This window comes from Sus scrofa, chromosome 9, assembly GCF_000003025.6.
Source record: "Sus scrofa isolate TJ Tabasco breed Duroc chromosome 9, Sscrofa11.1, whole genome shotgun sequence".
Classification (NCBI taxonomy): domain Eukaryota; kingdom Metazoa; phylum Chordata; class Mammalia; order Artiodactyla; family Suidae; genus Sus; species Sus scrofa.
In genome coordinates, this window is record NC_010451.4 from 98770171 (window position 1) to 98791672 (window position 21502).

Genomic DNA, 21502 nt, shown 5'->3' on the forward strand with positions numbered 1-21502 from the left:
GCCTTTAATGTCATCAACATTAAGTATAACGCCTTTAATGTACCTGTGGTTTAATAAAAAATAAGATCTTGTTAATTTTATAAAGTTGTCAACAAGAAAAATAACTTGGTATAAATAAGAGCTTTTGGGTAAAACTGTAAGAATAATGGTTCTAGGAATATCTAAGAATGATCTCTCCAGATATTTGGTAATGTAAAAATTTAGAGTTGTACTGAATTAAGCTAAACAATGGAAACTTATTGAATAGCTGGGTCGTCTCCACATAAAATAAGATACTGAAACATGAGTTCCCATCCTGGCACAGTGGTTAACAAATCTGACTAGGAACCATGAGTTGAGGGTTCGATCCCTGGCCTCATTCAGTGGGTTAAGGATCCGGCATTGCCGTGAGCTGTGGTGTAGGTCGCAGACGAGGCTCAGATCCCGAGTTGCTGTGGCTCTGGTGTAAGCCGTTGGCTACAGCTCTAAATAGGCCCCTAGCCTGGGAACCTCCATATGCTGCGGGTGCGGCCCTAGAAGGAAAAAAAAAAAAGATACTGAAATATTAACTACTGAACATTGGTTTTATTTTACAGAGAAACTTATAGTCTGTTTGGTGCCACACTGAGACATTTAAGAATAAAAAGTAAACTGGTACAAAATTTGGATTTGGTCTCTCTGTTAAAGTTGTCTTAAAATGCTGCCTTAGCTTCAAAAATTGTGAATTTCTCTGCCTTTAAGTGACTCCTATTTACTTTTAAGAGCTTTTGCTGCTTTGATTGAGTAAATAAGTATTATTTCACAATGATCTATGATTCTATTTGACCGAGTATTTTAAAACATTTTGACGTTTTTGACAAACTTTTCAAATGTCAAATTCTGGTTAAAGTTCTTATGACCTCTACCTAACTTAAAATACTTAAGAGGGCCCCTGAGGCATCTCAAAATTCATATATATATATATATATGAGTATATATATATATATGAGTGTATATATATGAGTATATATATATATGAGTATATATATATATATATGAGTGTGTGTGTGTGTGTATATATATATATATATATATATATATATATAAAACATTAACTGGGATTACTTTACAGGTAAATCAGGGAACACTGTCAAATAAAAGATACGGTACATGTGGATAAAGTTTATTCTACTTCTATAAACAATTAACTTCTCATTGCCAGGCTTCTGTAATCCAGATGTCCTTATAACATGGCAAAAGTCGGTGCTGTTAAATCAAGAATTAAAAATGGGTAAACACATAGCTAAATTAAACAGTCAGGGCTATGGGAAATCCAAGACAGCCGCTTGGCATTTCCTGGCTCCCTGGCAAACATAATTCTTATTTGATAGATTAAAACTTTCACTGGCTATAGGGCTGATGCCCTCACAAAAATGATTAAAAATGTGTTTTCCATTCAGGGTATACTTTCTATAATTTCTGGTAATCCAAACACCTGCTGCACTGGACAAATCACATAAGCCTTACATTTTTTTTCTCACAGGCTTCTTAAAATTATCACTGTTACTATCATCCTCAATCAACAGGCAAGATCAACAAAACTAATAAAAAAACTAGAATTGTACAGAACAAAATTAATAACACAGGATAAAATCTGCTAAGTACAATTATAATATTGTAACTTTTGTTTGACATATTACTGGCTTTTGATCTTTATTTTTCAGACATAAAAAACTTTCCCTTCAAGTTACTTAATGAACTACAACAATTTGGTAATTTACATCTGTGGATAAAATTAAAACATTTTTCTTTTTTCTCTGCCTGGTCCCTCCAAAAATTGGAGACCTCTGGGTTCTGCAGTCCTTTTAGGTAAACAAAAACTGTCTCCTGAAATGTAAATAATACCTGCTCTGACCCTGAACATAAATATGGATTTTCTTCTAAGGTTACTGAGTTTAGTGTATGTCTAAAAACTCACTCCTGAATAATTCTTTACTGACATGCTACATTTCTGTAAAGTTTAATTGAATTATTTTAGAAATACTCTAAGCAGGTTTTTGAAGCTGATTGCTATAATCTATGTTTGGATAAATATCAGATGCCCTATGACAACCAGGGGCTATATGTACAGGAAAGGTATCATTTGAAAGATTGTCTCCAATCTAGATAAAAGGTTTATTTTCAGGTGTTCTTAAGTGCTTCATGCATAAGGAAATTTAAAAATTAACTCTTAAATTTATATTTCTCTCTTAAGAAGGGCCTTATCTTGGACTGGTCTGTAAAGAGAAATACTAACTCCATACTCGCCTTAAAATAAGGTTTAAAAAACAAAACAAAACAAAAAAATGCCAAGGCCAGGACAAAGACTACTTCAGAAGCAGACAGCCAGCCGTTCCAAGGAGGTTGCCATACTTAACAACATGGTTACTTTCCTCGGTGTCTTTCTGTTTTACAAAACACAACATTTACACAAATCAAATGTTTTCTATTACGTACAAGATCCTATGTAAACTTTAAAAATCAATCCAGTTGTTGGGTTTATAGTCATTACCTACAACTAGCACTTCTGATTTACTTTGATGGGTTTCCTCCCTCCACGGCCCTCATTAGTCAGCTCTTTGGAAATTTATTTTAAAAAAATAAATAATTCTGTTGAGGCCACTATTACTAGGGACAAAGCCAGCATATAATTTCCCTTAAAGATAAGGAACAGAAAAAGTCAGGTGAACTGGGATATACTGGATTACATTTGGTAAAACTCTTAAATTCCTATTTATAACTTTTATTAATGCAACCAATTATACCATTTTCTATTAACTTTTTGTAAAATTGCTATTTCTTACCTTGCCAAATGTATAAATAAGTCTCCAAAATAATATACAGTGCATATGAGATTGGGGTAACTCTAGATATGAGAAAATGCAACAAGAGGGAGTATTTTCCCGGACCATAACAGCCTAGTAAGTCAGGTGGTCCAGAGACTTTTGGCTACTGTTAGTAAGGCCAAGTCCGGTAGTAGTACATTGAGTGGCCCATCAATGAAATCTTTGCCAGACCTGGGAATGAACATCCCTAGCACTGTGAGACAAAATGGTCATAAAAAATGCCTCCCAAGGCTACAGTCGAATTTATGACCATGCGGATCCCTGTGAACTGGAGATGGGCACTTGCCATCTGCCTCTACATGGATTAAGTCATGAACTGCTGCAGCTTCTGACCCTCAGCCTCCCCTGAAAGGAGTTCAGGGCGGAGATAAGGAATGAGGCACTCTGTGCTCTGGAAGGGCTGACAGAATAGGTCTTCAGATAGTTAGATATTTTCAGGTAAAGATTTTTATGAGCCCAAATTCTTACATCTTCTCATGTCTAGGTAAACACTAAGATCATTAACAGTTACATCTGCTTTAGCCATTTAGGAAAAAAATAAAATTGAAAGACAAAATGAAGTAGCTGTGGTTCAGACATCCAAGGTAATACTAGACAAGTACTTGTACTGCCAAGAACTTAAGGTTTATACAAACTTGATGTCACCAGTCATTCTCAAAACAACATCAGCTGGCAGCTGGGAGGTGCAATCTTACATTTTCAAGGTTCCCTCTGCTAACAACAGAAAGATAAAAACATAATAACTAATAGCTCTTTGTTGTTTATAAATCGATACCAGATTAACAGTTAAAATCTACTCAGATAAAATTAGACAACTATCTACCTGCTACAAGTCTCCCCGAAGCGCCAGGTCCAAATTGGGTTTAAAGCCTATTCAAAAATCAGATTTAATTTGTCTATTAACATTCAAACTGTCACTTCTCCAATTATTTCTGACTGTCTGTTACGCCTATATCAAATATATAACTACATTAAGTGGCTTCATTACTTTACAATAACTCCCTTACTGATCTCTGGCCTTGACTTTTAATCTGCTTAAGTTTATTTCTTCTAAAATACAACAAATGGTCTCCAAATGGTAATTAAATGGAGACATCAACCAGTCAACATCCAAACAATACTGGAACAAGCCATCCCATGAAGCCACACTTCCCTCTTCAAGAATGCCCTGATTGAAATGAGGCAGAGGGAACTCAGAGCCCTACAATGCCCCAACTCGGCAGGAAAAAGCTAGAATGGTCGCCAGCTATTTTCCCTTATGATCTAGGTCCCCAGATGCAATAGAGTAAAATAGGGAGGTAGTTAGACATGAGAAAGGTATTCATAGGGGCCAAAGATTTGGCCCTCAAGAAAAGAGGGGGGAATGTTATAGGCTTCAAGTCCCCTTCAAGGAAGTTAAACCCAAAAGCCTCTGGCCATGTCTCACAGTAATGTCCCTTCCCCCACCTTGACCAACCTGGGCTGCTCACTCCCTGCTAGAGAAGGAAAGTTGCCCTTTCCTCACCCCTCCACCAGCCACCAACATAACCTGTTCCCCGTGCAAATAAGGTATTTTGCCCAAGACCAATCACAAGATCAAAAATTGGGTCTCCATTCTGGTTGCATTGTGGAGTATAAAAACTATTGCAGAGTGAGTCAGGCCCTTCTTTTTTAACCTGAGGGCACATGAGTTCTGTCACTCCCTCTCTGTAAATGTCCTTTCACTTCAATAAATCTGTAATATGTCCCCTGTTCCCTTGCTTTGTTAAGGTGAGACAGGGACCGAGAAAACTGTGATGGTATCAGCTGTGGCATAGGCCAGCAGCTATAGCTCTAAGTTGATCCCTAGCTCCAAACTATTAGATTTTTATGTAATATTTATTATATTCTGTTTTGAAGTTGGTAAGACTGTCTTCACAATATTGAATTTTCCAAACTAAGAATGTTATCTCTACCGGTATTCAAATAACGGCATTCATAATAATACCAATAATGCAATATCTTTCATTAAGGTATTGTGATTTTCGACAATATGCAATGCATTTATTCACCATTTAGATATGTTTTTATGTCATCACTTTTCATATCATTTCATGACTATTTTCATCATTACATTTACCAATGTTTAGCCTCAAATACAAATTGGTTTAAGAAATAAAGCACTTTAATTAAGTGACAGTGAATTTAGTCTTTGTAAAAGTAAAGCTATATTTCACTCTAGAAAATCCTAAAAATAAAGTTGGGTTTAAAATATCAGCAGGGAAGATAGAGAAATGAGCACAATTTTTTAAAATTGCTAAATAACCATATTCAAATTGAATGATCTGATTTAAAATTTTCCCTAGAATAGGATACAAGCAAAGTGTTTCAAATAATTCAGATCCTAATGAGAAACCATTGACATTCATCCTGGTATTCTGAGGGCAATTTCCTTCTCACTACCATTAAATAGCAGATGAAAGTAAAGGATACTCCGTCACAGGAAAAAGGTAACAAAGAATTTACAAAACATGGTGACCACTAGGGGGCATGTTCCACTTTCTTATCAGAAAGATTGCACTAAATTCATTTTCTTTTTCTTTTTTTCCTTTTTTTGCCATACGCATGGCAGGTGGAAGTTCCTGAGCCAGGGATCAAACACGCACCACAGCAGCAACCCAAGCCTCTCCAATGACAATGTTGGATTCCTAAACCACTGTGCCACAAGAGAACCCTTCTCATTTTCAATTTAAAGCAGCCCTGGTAACAGGTGAAGAATTTCGAAATTAGCAGCAATTACAAAAATAGCTAAAAGACTTATTTTTATTATTAGAAGAGGAATGCATACCTTTTACAGACAACAATGTAGTAGAAATCGTAAGGAGACAAAATCCGAAAGCAATCTTTATTAATAATTGGCAAACTTTGTCAAGTGGCATACAAAATTATTTTCAAATTGCACATGCATTTTTCTAATATGAAAATATGATACTGCTTTCATACATTAATTTCCTATTCTAAGCATTTCTATCATAATATAATATCTGATTAAATTCACTTTTCTTTTTTTATTTCATGTTATATCTATAATTATGTGTTGTTTAAGCTTCCCTTTATTATTAGACATTTAGGTTGCTTCCAATTTTCCACTAATATAATCCATACCCTGAAAAGCGCACTGGTAAAAGTGTAAGTTCGGGCAGACCTGGATCACGTCTCAACCATGCCATTTACTACTTGAAATGTTGGGTAGGTTATTAACATTTTTAACCTGCAGGATTTTTTTTTTTCATTCTTAAAATGATGGATAATAAATAGCATCTAATGGCAATGGCTGTAAGGACCAAGTAACTTAAAACCCATAGAAGAGCATGAGCTCGTATATAAGAAATATTAAATACATGCTAGCTTGTATTATAATGTATAATTGCTATAATTTCTGTACATGAATCTGCTTTTCAGATTATTTCTGGAAGTAAATTTGCTCATTCAAAAGTCAGTGTTCTTTATTTCCAAACTGCATTCCAAAATAGTCTGATTTATAACCTTTAAAGTTATTTTTAAATGTAACTTTCTTTATCAATACAAAGTAAATAATTAACTCATCCAGAAAATAACATGGTTTTGAGAGCCATTGAAATGCATATCCTCTTTAGATATAAAAACTACACACGTACATGAGAAAGCATTATGTGCATCTGATTTTAATTTCATCTTTTTTCAAAATCAGATAATCTGAGTTTCATGAGGTCTATTAAGCATTTTATGTATATATACATACGTCCTATTTTCTTAAGTATGGGAAAAATAGTCCTTGTAAATCTCAGGAAGCTCTGTATCTCAAGAAAGGTAAAGAACTACAAATCTAAACATAACTCTACTAAAATGTGGGATCTGCTGATACGCTTGAAAAATTTCAAGCAATCTTGTCTTGTTTCTCTGGGCCAAGTATGTTATTCAGTGTAAACATGTGGTGTTAACTTTTAGCCTATTTCCTTTGCCTTATATTGTCTATAACATCTTCTAAAAACTCAGAGTTAAAACATCTACTAATATGTTGTAATATGACTACATTACTATTTTGAAGTTCACTTTAAGTATAACTCATTGAAAGCTTTAAAATAAGTTTCAGCTACTTATATCTATTGCAATGCATTCACTAATGTACTAAAATGTTTTATTCATTCAGTTTAGAGAAATGTTTGAATTCTTTCAGACTTTTGACTAAGTTATTCATATAAAACTCCTTAAGAGGTTTGACTACTTTCAAGAGAAAGATGTGGTTCCTTAAAATGATTTTCCTTAACCTTCACTCTCCTAGGGGCTTTCTGGATTTTAGATAAGAATGTCAGCTATGCTAATGTAAAACTGTTTAAGAAGGATCAGATTAAAGGTCTGAAATACAAACAATTATTGCAAAGTAAATTGCTGGACATTTACCCTACTTATCTGTTTCAACTTTGGGTTGGGCAAACATCACTGGTAAGAGAAATGAGACTCTTATCTATTGAATTCAGAGTTCTTGTTGAATTTGATAACTTGTTTTCAGTCTTATTCAGTTGATATTATATAGTCCAAGGAAAAAAATTGTGGGTGAAAAGTAGAGCATATGAATCAGTAGAGTCTAGTGGAAAGCTAGATGGAGTCATTCATAGGCCCTAAATTTCTGCTTACTAGCAATTTGAAAAGAAAATCGTGCAATAATAGAACCGAAGACATTTCCAAGAAAATAATAAATTTCTCATTTCTTGAGTTTTCTCCACCAAGCCAAGAATTTGGAACAAATACTGTGACTCATCAAAAAGTTACTCAGAAATGAACTTCTGCATAGAAATTTAATATAATTTGCAACATTAAAGAATGAAAAAATTTTCTTCCCTAACTTATCTAAAAGGATATAATTTAAGTAAAAATGAACTACCATATTACTAGTGAATCAGAGAGTTAGAGACATCAGTGTCTCATATTCTTTCTTAATCTTTTCTGAAGGAAGTGTCTTATGAAAGGTGCTCAGTAAATAAGGTTTCCTGCCCTTTGAACAGTATCAGAGTACCTCCTTGGAAGTGAATCCAAGTGAAAGTAAAAAGAGACTTGCACTCAGGATTTCACCAGCTTCTTCTGCTTTAAAATTAAGACTCCCCCCTCCACCCCCAGTCCCCACCAAAGGAAATATTTCTTTATTAATGAACAAAGATTACCACAAGGTCCTGGAAATTAATCACCCAAATATAAGAAATTACTTGCTCAAAATGATATTATTAACCTAGCCCTAAAGTAGTCCTAGACTCTAAGCTCTTTATGCTTCAGTATACTACTGTCTTGTTTGCTTTTTCTCAGCATGAGGGCTACTTGACAAATAGCTGTTAAATGAATGACTAAATCTTCACAAATACATAGACTTGGCCCATGTTGAATAACCACATTTATCTCAATTTTAATTGGCTAAAAATTGTGATCACATGACCTTATTAAATTATTCCTGTCAAGCTTTTATGCTTCCATAATTTCCTATCTTCATATCATCAAAACAGCTGTGTAAATTTTCCCCCTGCCCCTGGTCTAAGAAAAATGATCTTTTTTTTTTTTTTTTGTCTTTTTGCTATTTTTGGGGCCGCTCCCGCGGCATATGGAGGTTCCAAGGCTAGGGGTCGAATCAGAGCTGTAGCCACCGGCCTACAATGAGGGATCCCACAGCAATGTGGGATCCCAGCCGCGTCTGCAACCTACACCACAGCTCACAGCAACGCTGGATCCTTAACCCACTGAGCAAGGGCAGGGACCAAACTCGCAACCTCATGGTTCCTAGTTGGATTCGTTAACCACTGCGCCACGACGGGAACTCCAGATAAAAATATTCTTTTAATAATATTTATAAATTTTTAATTGTTCATGTTCTAGGTCACACAGAGAATATACTTTTTCAACATAATTTATTTTTCCTTTATTCTCTTCATTAGAACAATGCCTTAAACACTTCCATGCACACACACATATGTACAGACAAACAGGCACAACCAAATTTCCAAGAAATATGACCCTTATCTGGGGAAATTTTAAAGATTAAGTTTACCCTGCATTCAGGGAAACAGAAACCATTGGTCTGAACATATGCATACACACTGACCTAAGGCTTTTTAATCAATTTGAACTCCTTTACAATTCCTTGGGCAATCCAGAGAAGTTTAAAGACATCTAATACTGGCTAAATGGAGAGTGAAAAAGAATAGAAACAGTTTTCTGAAGAGGAAATAGAAAGAAGGATTATAAATCCCACATTGGAGGTTCCTGAGGAAGGGCCAGTAGTCATACTCAGACAATTCTTACCTTTAGAGTTTTATGGGATGGTGAAGCATGAGTAAATAGGATTAGGGTACATTACAGCAGGTAGTAAAGCTCATGATTACAGGCATGGAATCGGACAAGGCTTAAAACATAAGTACTAAGCCACATTTATTTAAACAATACAAAATATTACATGCAGCCATAACATTATCTATAATTTAAATATTTTAAATATTTTTCAGGTTTCTTCAGTGGAGAAAAGCTAAAGACAAAGTAGAAAGTTTTCAGTTGCTAAGAGATTTATAAGGTCTTTCAGGGTTAGAATTGTAACAGAATATAAGCATAGAATGTTAAAAAAACCCTTTAATTCTACATGTAAATATATATGAGGCATTCCCATTCAGATATTGATTTCGGAGATGCAAAAATAGCTTCCGTATCTATAAAAACCATTCTGTGTATGGTTTATCTTATCAGTCATGGTTGTATGTTAGGGTCCAATTCTATGTTAAAAAAAAAAAAAAAAGCTTTCTGGTTGTACATGTCAGAGACATTTATTTTCTGTACAGAGGCCAGACCCACTGTTTTATTGGAAGAATCTTGGGTTTCATTTGATTCTCCCATCATTATTGCAACAAAATCACCATGAAGTCCTCACAATGTACTTCCACACATTCCAACAAGAATTAGCCCCAGTAAAGAGGTTTCTTTTCTTCGGGGCTTTAATCATTGCGTAGTTGAAAAAATGTCCCTGTGTATGTCATCCTAAAATACTTTAAATTATGACTTTCCCCCCTAGGTTAGATTGCTTTTCTCAGTCTTTAACATCTTAAAAAAGTTATTTTAGGAGTTCGAGTCATGGTGAAGTGGAAACGAATCCGACTAGGAACCATGAGGTTCTGGATTCAATCCTCAGCCTCGCTCAGTGGGTTATAGATCTGGTGTTGCCTTGAAGTGTGATACAGGTCACAAACACAGCTCAGATCTGGTGTTGCTGTGGCTCTGGCTTAGGCTGGCAGCTGTAACTCCAATTAGACCCCTAGCCTAGGAACCTCCATATGCTACGGATGTGGCTCTAAAAAAGCAATAAAAAAATTTGTTTTATATTCAGGCAAAGATTAAATACGTTTTTTATATCAAACAATTGTCTTCTTTTGAAATCATTTTATTTTTTAAGAGCAGTTTTAGGTTTACAGCAAAACTGAGTAAAAAGTACAGTAATTCTCTATATACTTCCTGCTCCCATGTATCCAAAACTTCCCTATTATTAGTATCTGCCACAAGAGTGGTCCATTTATTACAAATGATGAACCTACATGAAAACATCATAATCACTCAAAGTTCATAGTTTACCTTAGTGTTGGTTCACTCTTGATTACACATATTCTGATTTTGAATAAATGATAGTGATAGGCATCCACCATTATAGTCTAATAATAGCATAATCCACTATTATAGTCTAATAGTTGCACTGACCTAAAAAATCTTCCATGCTTTGCCAATTCATCCCTTCCCTACCGCCACTGCCCCCCACCAATCCCTGTGCCTGGCAACTACTGATCTTTTTACTGTCTCCACAGTTCTGCTTTCTCCAGAATGTCATATAGTTGGAATCCTACAGCATGCAGCCCTTCCAGATTGGCTTCTTTCACTTATTAAAATGGATTTAAATTTCTTCCATGTCTTTTCATGTTTTGATAGCTCACTTATATTTAGCACTGAATAATACTCCATTCACAGTTTATTTATTCACCTACTCTAGGAATCTTGGTAGCTTTCAAGTTTTGGCAATTAATGAAAGTGATTATGAACATTGTGTGCAGATTCTGTATTTTTTGTTTTTATAGAAATATTTGTACTCAACCTTAAGAAGATAACAATATATGCTAATTATAAATTAAATCAGTCCTTAAGTATAAAGGGTAAAATATGAGACTCTCTCCACCCTCCATCTGTCCCCCATCCTTAGTTCCACAGAACTAAAGTTAGCTACTCTTAACATTTGCATTATATATGAGCCAAACGTAAATAAAGATTTTTTTAAAGTGGCAGGACAATTCAACAACAAGTGAGAAAAATATATTGAGATCTGAGAATTTCTTTCAATGTGGAAAATATGTGTACTTAAACTGTCTGAATTAAAGAACTATATAGGACATCCAGGTATATTGTGTAGATTTATCTTGTTTGTCTAGATGTATTCTAGTTTAGATGGATTAATCCTAGAAAATGTGTGAGTTTTCAAGATCTGTTATCTGGACATATGTAGTTTGTCTATTCTATCTGTGTATGTGCATGCATGTGTATTCTAAAAAATACTTAATGAGAAAGTATCAGAAAATGTCATAAACAGATTTTTCTTAGCAAGAAATTACTGATGTTAGCTTTATACTTAATAACCAACTTAGAGATTTAAAGTAGCTAGGCACTAATATATTATTTTTAAAAAAATAGTCTCATTCCTCCTATTTTTTTAAATAACAAAAAGTGTTCTATAACCCAAGATAATGTCTTCAGGATATTAAGGGCCATCAACAATTTTCTTTAAATACTGTAATCATTTTCTATAATTTAGTAATACTGAAGATTAAAGTTCATTTTTAAAGTTAGGTTTTAAAACATTTAATTTTGAGCTATGTTTTAAAAGAATAAGAGGTGAAAGTACTGTATGTTTTTGATATTTGAAGATTGAATAGATTTATGATTTTCCTTCTCTTGGAGTCTATTTATTTTACTTTAACTGAAATATTTCCTCTCTGACTTATCAGTTCATGGGTTCTTAACTCCAACAACTTTCCAGGCCTGAAGAGAATTCTTAGTTCTTTTTTTACAGTTTACCTCATCATTTGCTAACCATATTTCAAACAAGCTACCGTGTTTACTTTTCATCTCCTGCTTCAAAATTTTCTGTGGTTTCTCTTCTTTCCTTGTAGAAGTTTTGAAAATAAATCTTCAGGGTATTAGAGCATAATGTCTTCTTTTGAAACCTCAGAAAAATAATTATGTACAGTAAAGGATTGGCTTTCTTACTACATTTGGGCAGAAAATATCAAATAAAGAACATTTTAGCCACAGAAAAGTAAATTTAGCTTAAGAAAAATATTTAAAATGGAGAGAGTCTAATTTAGGAAGTTAAAAAAAAGTAAAAAATAAAAATCTAACAAGAAAACATTAAGTATATATACTTGTTTCATCATGACTCTAAATGTATTATTAAATATTTACAGTTGTCCAAATAGTGTCTTAAGCTGTTTTTTTATAAATGCAAAATATAATTGTCCAAAAAATAGTAAGATGTCTACAGTGATCTCTATAACCTTAGTCATAGCTATCTCTAGACCCCACATCACCCACAGGCATTCTCTTTGTACCTCAAATAAGTCAGCTACTCTTAGGACTCTGGGCATCACTATCCCTTTCTCTTGTGACTTTCTTGCCCCAGGTATCCATACTGGTGACATCTTCTTATCACTTAGGATTTAGCTCAAATTTCATTTCCTCACTACATTCTTTAATTAGCTTAACTTTGCTCTCCGTCATCTTACTCTGTTTTACTCTTTAACAGCCATTACATCTCCCTGAAATTGTCATGTCTTTAGCCTGTATTTCCCCTAGATTTAACCTTTATGTGAGTGGGATCTTTTTTTTGTTGTTTCTTTCCTTTCTGTAGCCAAATTCCAGAAGACATGTCATATAGTAGTTACTGAATAAATATTTTTAATTATTTAATTCCATTAATACCCATAGCATCTTAATAGTATCAACTCTCCTTAATTGGGCATAGAGGATAGGACATTTTAAATGGAAGGACTTTATGTTAATAGAGCACAATTATCTTTTCAATGTTAGCATTACCAGTAAGTAGGTGTCTAATCTGAATAAACTGCCTAGGTTGAATTTTCTATTATGTGAACCCATTGCCTCTCCATGAGTGTTGTTTTTTTTTTTTTTTCAGTATTATTGTAAAGTTATTTCATAGGGTAAATCTAAGTTATTAATTGAATAAATATTTATCTAATATCTATCATGTGCCTGGGAATTCACTGAGGGTTGGGATATATCATTGATCAAAACAACAGTAGTAACAATTTTTTTGTTCTCACGGACCTAACCTTCTAGGAAGAAGAGATAAACAATTAAATATAATAAATTTTTAAATGTCAATATATGTAAAGCTGGCATATAGAACAAGATGAGTGTGATTCAGTAACAAGAATTTACAGGGTTGGGAGGTTGAAATTTTTAAAAGAATCTTCAAAGCAGGCCGTCTAAAGGTGAAAGAGATATAAAGAGAAATGTGGGAGTCATTCCAGACAAAGAGAACTGCCAGCATAAAGGTCTTAAAGCAATGAAAAGGCCTAGACCTGTGGAGGAACAGCAAGAAGGTTAGTACGACTAAAGTTCCAACAGTCATTTGAATAGATGAGTAGGCAAGCGATATGTGTATGTGTTGTGTGTGTGTGTGAAAGAGAGATTAGGATGACAACAGATTGTTGGCTATTGTAAGAATTTTAGATTTTCCTGTAAGTAAAATGGGATGACTTCGCACTGTGCACAGTAGCAATGCTATCTTTTTTATGATTTTAAGAGCACTCCAGCTATTGTGTGAAGAATATGTTATGGGGATCAAGGGTTGAAATGTTATGGGCAAAGCTCACTAACAATTCCCAGGAAATAAAAACAGAATCTGGGTGATAAATCTTTTTTTTTTTTTTTCTTTGTGCTTAGTTTCACTGGCTCATAGGGTGCTACCTACAAATGATTGGCACCTGGCGCTGCAGACCAGCATGCCTAGTGAAAAATGAATGCACCTGACACTTCAGCTTGGTAGGCTGTGTGCAGAAGTGCACACAATACCTTGATTCAAGGTGGTGACAGTGTACCTATGTGTAGAAATGCTGCACCTGGCACTGTGATAAAGAATACCATGAGCAAGACTGCTGTACCTTCCCGCAAGAAGCCCTGGCTGACACTGGACATGAGGGCAAACCTGTTAAATTCTTAGTTGACACTAGTGCCACTTATTAGTTTCTGAACACCAGATCAAGCAAACCTGGTCACAAGAGTTGTAAAACTACAGAGGTAGAAGGGAAGGCCCAAGAATGGGCATTCATGGGGCCATTAGGCCTAACTAACCAGGGGCCTTTCAAGAACTGAAAAAGCAATTACTTTAGACCTCTGCTCTGGCCTTCCCAGATTTAGCTAAACCCTTTTAACTTTCACTTTCATGAAAGAAGGGTAAATGACCTTGGTATATATTAGCTCAAAAACTGAGACCCCCTTCCTCAGTGGTTGTTTCTTTCTCTAAAGAATTAGATCAAACTGCTAAGGGATGGCCTACCTTACAACCTGATAAAGGAGGCTAAAAAGTTAATATTTAGTCAGCCAATCACCACACAGACTTTACAAGAAGTTCAGGTTTAGTTAGTTCTACTAATGAATGGCCATCCCCTTGAAGGTTGATTCAAGTTCAGGCTATGCATCTACACAACTCACTGACTACCATAAAAACCTACCACACACTAAATCCTGCCACCTTACTGCCCTGAGAAATAAGACCCCCGAAGCAAGATTGTGTAAAAACCACAGACATGCTCTACTCCAGTTGCTCTGACCTAGGAAGTGACCCTCTCCCAAACACTGAAGAGGAATGGTTCACAGATGGGATCAAGTTTATGAGAGAGGGAAAAAGCCTGGTAGGGTACATGGTAACCTCCCAGACACAAATTACAGAAGCAAGAAGCCTACACTCAGGGACTTCTTCACAAAGGTGGAGCCAACAGACCTCACATGAACCTTAGAGCCTGGGACAGGGAAGACCTTAAATGTTTACACAGATTCCTAGTATGCATATGCCATTCTATACATATACACACACACACACACACACATCTCTATATGGAAGGAAAAAGGTATGTTTACTGAGGAGAATTAATAGGTGAAACATGGCTTAAAGCATACTGAAGTTCTTTGAAGCAGTACAACTTCCAGAAAACTACGGCAGTGATTTCTTATAGGGGTCATCAAAAGGAAGATAAAGAAGTATAAACAAGGCAGATGCAACTTCCAAAAGGGTAGCCCTAGAACCAGTAACTTGGCAACTACCCCTCCTCATATCCACCCAATTATTCCCCGATGTGCACACAGGAAGAATTAGACATATACAGAAAATGGGGCTTTGATATAGATTTAGGAGGCTATGGGTGGCTAGCTAATGGACGTGGGCAATACTTCTTTCCCCAAACTGCAGCTTGTCAAGCTATCAGGGAGGCTTATCAAAGAATTTACTACAGGAAGGAAGCCCTACATAACTGGTTACTTGAGGCCATGGCAACTCCCAACATGAAAAGTATAATAAGACAGTTGAAACATGCCCCATCTGCACAATGAACAGCTTCAACACCAGACTCCCTAGAGGTCTCTAAATAATGCCATTCAGAATAGAGCGACATATCCTATATCTCTATATCTTCCATCTCCTGGAGAAGATTGCCAGATGTATTTCTTAAAACAACACCATGCGATTTCAGTTATTTCTTGCTTTAGTAGACATTTTCTGTGTAGACTGAATCATTCCCTGCTACAACTGCAACGGCAGCTGAAGTAGCTAAGGCATTATTGAGAAAAATAATCCCCAGGTTTGCACTCCCAGGATTTCTACAAAGTGATAAAGACCCAGAATTTGTGTCTCAAGTGATGAAGGGGATAATCAGTGCCTTGGGCATAAAAAGGACCTTGCACTCAGCCTGGAGAGTCCAATCACTGGGAAAAATAGATCCAATTAGACCCCGACACAAGCCTCAGCCAAACTTTGTTAGGAAACCCAAGAAAATTGGATTAAGTTTCTTCTAATTGCCTTTTCTGCATGTAGTTAGCTCCAAGGGATAAATTACAGTTAAGTGCATTTGAACTTCTGCAAGATAGACCCATTCCCGAAGCCCAAGTGAAGCAGACACACTAACCTCTTTGAAATCGAACAACTCAATATGCCTTCCAGGTAGAAGAAACCATGAAAGCTCTAACAGAATATGGTAACCCAATGCTGCCCACACCCATGGACCTGGCCTTTCACTCCATCTGGCCAGGAGACTAGGTGCGCCTAAAAAACCTCGGAAACCAGGAGCCTGCAAAGTCAGGCATTCTCTTAAGTTGAACAGACCCCACGTGGGTGTGTGTGTGTGGGGGGGGGTCTAAACACCCCTTCTGCTCTGAAGTAGCAGGAGATCACTTGGGGGTACTACAACCCTGGGAGAGACAACTAGAGGCAGTGGACCCCCTAGCCCACTCATGTGAACCTCTCTTTGCCTTGAAGCTTCTCTTCCAAAAAATAAGCAACGCAGGGATATTCAGGTCACAGCAGAGCCTCAACATCAGGGCACACTTTTGCCCACAGGCATCAGACCTAGACAACTTCATTTTCAGGAAAAAGAAAATTATATGACCTTTATTCTCTGGCTAACATGGGCATGTGTTAATATGGCCTTTGTCTCCAAAAGATGAGACGAATGGTTATGGCTTAGGCATATGAATAGGGCTGACACCTGGCAATAACCATGCATAACAAAGGGCAGGTGGAGACGTTCTACTCTTTTAGCCGGGTTATGACAATGCTCCAAATCAACAAGAAGTAATTCCAGAAGATTTGCATGCACCCCATCAACACCCCCTGAGAATGAGAGGCAGGAAAAAAGACAGAGGGATTTGTCACAGGCAAAACCCATTTACAATTCTGTGGCAATAAAAATACAATCTGGGTAATAAGATAAAGTCTAACCTTTTTTCCTTTGCGCTCAGACTAATTTGACCCGCTCATATGGCGCCGCGTGTAGAGGCCTCGAATCTGGCACTTTAGACCAGAGTTCCAGGTGTCAAATGGTCCTGCTGACCCCCCAGCTTCGTGGGGCAGCGTGAGGAAACAAGAAGCACGGTACTCAATTCAAGATGGCGGCAGGGCCGGGCATGCGCAGAGCTGTTGCACCAGGCACTGTGATCTGGAGCTGGAGCAGCACAGAGGCACCTGCTTGTGAGAACTCCACCCCCCGCCCATTGACAGATCCCTTAAAGCAGCCCTGCCTCCAGTTGCTCAGGCAGAACCTGTGCTTTAGGGCCTGGGGTCACACCTGTCTGTTCTTTGATCAAAGAGTAAAGCTTTCCTTTGTTTCGGAACCTGAACTTGATCTTGTCTTATTAGCTTGAAAGACATAGAGCAGAAGGTCTCTTGTCTGGGCCCAACTCTGGAGGGTCAGTAGTGTAAATAGGGAGATTAATTAGGAGCATGTTAATCCTGGAAGAAGATAGTTACAGCTCAAATCACAGTGATTGTCGTTAATCCCAACGACAATGTATAAGCATAAGCAAGGTACCTGAGGCAGTTTATTCATAAGAAGAAATATCGAGAATTGGTAACTAATTTGGTGTTTGCGGGTGTGTGTGATAGGAAATGGGGTGTGGTACTGACTGCCAGCATTGTCATGAAGAAAATTTGGGGATAGCAGTATGCTGAAAGTTAAAAAAATGAGAGCAAGAGCAAGCAAGAGAGAGAAAGTCATATACACATTTTTGGGCAATTCTACTCATCTTACTCACCACTATAAAATAAATTTTCCTCAAGTATAACTCCGATTATGTCCACCTTCTTAAGAAACATGTTTATACCCACAGGACAAAAGTCAATCTTGTTAAACTAGAACCCACAGTTTTGGATTAAACAATATTTCTATTTCATTTCCTCTAGTGTTTTTCTATCCCATGATTCTATGAAGAGCAAAAATCTCTTTCCTTTTACTAATCCCACCATTTCCTATTCCATATGTATTTGTCTAAACAGAAAGCTTCTTCCTTGTGACCACTCCTCAGTGTTTCACCCAGCCTAAGTGACACTTCCTTCTTAAAATCTTCTCTCATTACTCTCAAGCCTTTGACACATGCGCTTTATTTTAGGACAAATTGTTTTATGGCTTCTTATTATTTTTTCAGATTATATTGTCAGTATCCATTTACTATGCCTACTTTAACTATATGTAGGAATTTTCAATAAATAAAAGGGAGGCAATTTATATTCTAGCCAGAAAAAAAATCTATAAACTCAAAGATAAAAATGAAACTCTATGAAATTAATCTAAGATGAAACTTAAGTTACATGTTTAAGTCACACAGTTGGTATGTGATGAAGCAGGGATTTTATCATTATACTCATTACCTTATACTATATTACAGCATTCCTTGGTGATTTGGAAACATTTCCTCATGACTGAAATTTTCTTTATATATGAGTAGCAGGGACCAAACGGTCAAGTAACTAAAGTACCACAAATTATTTAGATTTTTATCCTGAAGTAGGGTGGGGAGAAATGAAAGGGTAACATAAAAGCCCTTCCTGTGACTGTTTGAGTTGTGCCCTGCACAAGTGTATCAAAACTCCATGGATGTCACTTTATAAGGCATGTTCTACCTGTGTGAGGGCTTTGGAGTAAGCACATAAAGTTCTAGCCCTCACAACTAACTCAGTGAGGGAGAACCCTGCACTATGTCACCCTACAATGTAACATGGCCATGTACACACTCAGAAGAGCATGGACACACAGACCCATTGGCACAATCAAGTGTTCCCTGTCTGGACCATGTTTTGAATATTCCCCAAGGTCACTTTCAGTTCTTCCTGTTACAAACATTATGTTACATAAAGTGAGGGTAGAATGGCAAGTGTGCTTGCTGCTGAGAGTATTTGCGATCCCACAGGGTTCAGGCCATAGATGCGCATATCTGGCACATATGACCTATGGCTCTGAAAATCTTCCCCACATCAATATATTACATTGTGCAATGGGATTCTAAATTTAATTACTTAAAAATTGTTAGGTTTGCTTTTATTTATCTATACTCAAAGAAAGAAAGCTTTTGCTAATTTTCATGAAGGCACCCATGGACCTAAGATGTTATTTCAGGTAACATAATCAGAAGCTGACTTTATTTAAGCCTTTAACTTCTTCCACAGGATGTATTAAATGCCTGCTTTGAGTCCAAACAAAAGATTTGGTGATGATGTGAAAGAGAAAGTTTGTGGAGTTTTCAATATGCAGAAAGAGAATTTAAAAGGGTATCACAGAGCCTAGGTATATAAGAGAGGGGAAAAAATGGGAATAAAGATGATCAGACTCCTGAGATATCTCAGAGCTAAATTTGACAGAATTTGAAGGTTATTTGAATGAACATATGATTAGGGGGTACAGGGGAAGCAGGGGATGAAAAAACAATTAAGAATCTCTAAAATTCTAATGTCATGTTTTTGATCTTTGGGAACATGATGACAAATTCAAGAAAAAGCAGGATTTGTGGGCTAAAGGATATCAGAATTCAGTTTTAGGCATATTGTGCTTATACCTATGGATCACGTATGTATGTGAACATATGTGCATTTTTGTGTATAACCAAATCACGAGCTCCCTCTGCATTATACTTTTAGGAGTTCCTGCCATGATGCAGTGGGTTAAGAATCTGATGGCAGCAGCTCAGGTCTCTGCAGAGATGTAGGTTTGATTCCTGGCCTGGTGCAGTGGGTTAAAAGGATCTGGCTTTGCTAAAGCTGCTACATAAGTCACAGCTGTGGGTCCAATTCAATCCTTGTCCCAGAAATTTCTATATGTTGCAGTTATATCCATGAAATAAAAACCAAAAAAACAAAACAGCAAAAAAATTATAATTTGTATGTAAAAATTATTAAATAAATACTATTGAATTAATGGAATATCATGACTTTTAATGTTATATGTTGCTATGAGTATTTTCTGAACACCTGTTTAAGCAAGGAGCTATATCTGAATCCGTGGTGCTATAGAAAATCATCAAATTTCACTTGATAAGAAAGTGTTAAACAACATAATGATAACAATGATAAGTAACACACAAGCATTCATCATGTTCAAGATACTTTGTAAGCAATATATAAAATTATATGTTTTCTCCATTAATTTTCACAAGAAGCCACTTTACAGATGAAGAAACTGTGATAGAAAGAAGTTTTAAAAATTCACCAAACTTGGAGTTCCTCTTGTGTCTCAGTGAGTTACAAACCTGACTGGTATCCATGAGGATTCAGGTTTGATTGCTGGCCTCACTCAGTGCGTTAAGGATCTGGCTTTGCTGTGAGCTGTGGTGTAGGTCACAGCATGGCTTGAATCCTGTGTTGCTGTGGCTGTGTCATAGGCTGCCAGCTGCAGCTCTGATTCAACCCCTAGCTTGGGAACTTACATATGCCATAGATGCGGCCTTAAGAAAAGAAAAACAAATTTACCAAACTTACCAATTTGAAAGAGCAGTATTGAGTAAATTTTTAATTTTAGGAAATTAACTTCTGAGCCTCGGCTCTTAAACTTTACCATAGAACAGTAAACATATAAGAAAATTAAAAGTTGGAATGTTTGCCAAATAATGGTAAATAACATAAGTGCTATTTAAGTTAGTAGAAGCAGATGGACTGAAGAGAGTCTAGGTAGGTTTCTCAGAATACAAGGTACTTGAAAGGTCAGATTTTTATAGAACTGGTGTATCTGAGACTGCATTCCAAGCTGAGGGAAAGTATGATGAAACAGTGTTATGAATTCTCAAATGAGATATGGATAAAAATATTTTTTTTTGTTGTTGAAGTTGCCAATCAGGTTGGCAATCGGGTAGTTTGAGACTGATAATAAAGAGCTTTTTATTTCATGATAAGAGACTGGATTTTATTTTGTCACCACAGGGGAAACATTGAAAGTTTCAGCAAGGGAATGACAAGTTGATGGAGTGTTTTAGTAATCTGCCACTAGTGCAGGGGATGATAGGAAAAGAAGGGGGGCCGCTAAGACTAGGTAGAAAGCTATATCTATGACACAAGGACTGATTGATTATCGATCTAATACCAATATGGCAAAAGAGAAATGAACAATGCAATGCAAGACATTGGGAAGAAAGTTTCACTGAGACTGGTGACTTCGTGGAAAGGTTGAAAATAAGAAGGGAGTGAGCTCAAAGTGGGAGAAAGTTGTCCAAAAAAGCTAGAAAACCTGGAGAACTGACAGAAAAAAAAAAAAAAAAAAAAAGAGAGAGAGAGAGAGAGAGACTCTTTGAAGTAAAGGATAATTTTGAAAAATAAATTTTAGATGATGTAAAGACACTTGAGTAGATACATATATATCAAACCTCTCATCTCAACAATCCCTCACATCATTTTCAGGAAATATCCATACCTTGATTCACAGACTTGAAATCATCAAAAGGAAGCCTCTTAACAGCTTGACACCGGTCTTGCAAACTGATCTGATCTGCCAGGGTACCCCCTCCTTTTCTCCTTATCTGAAAGAGACTTCCTTCCTTACCTAAAGCCTGTGTCCTGGATTCCATTTTTCCCAGAGACTTTACTTAGATTTTCTTTTCTTTCTAGA

At 36.4% G+C, this 21502-nt stretch overlaps 1 long non-coding RNA gene across 1 annotated transcript in view; it reads right to left on the minus strand.

Moving 5' to 3' along the window:
- The window catches only part of LOC110255496, a 293636-nt gene extending 276589 nt beyond the window's left edge, over positions 1-17047 (minus strand). Inside the window, exon 1 of the long non-coding RNA XR_002335883.1 lies at positions 16858-17047. This is a non-coding gene — a long non-coding RNA (uncharacterized LOC110255496). The remainder of the gene's footprint in view (positions 1-16857) is intronic.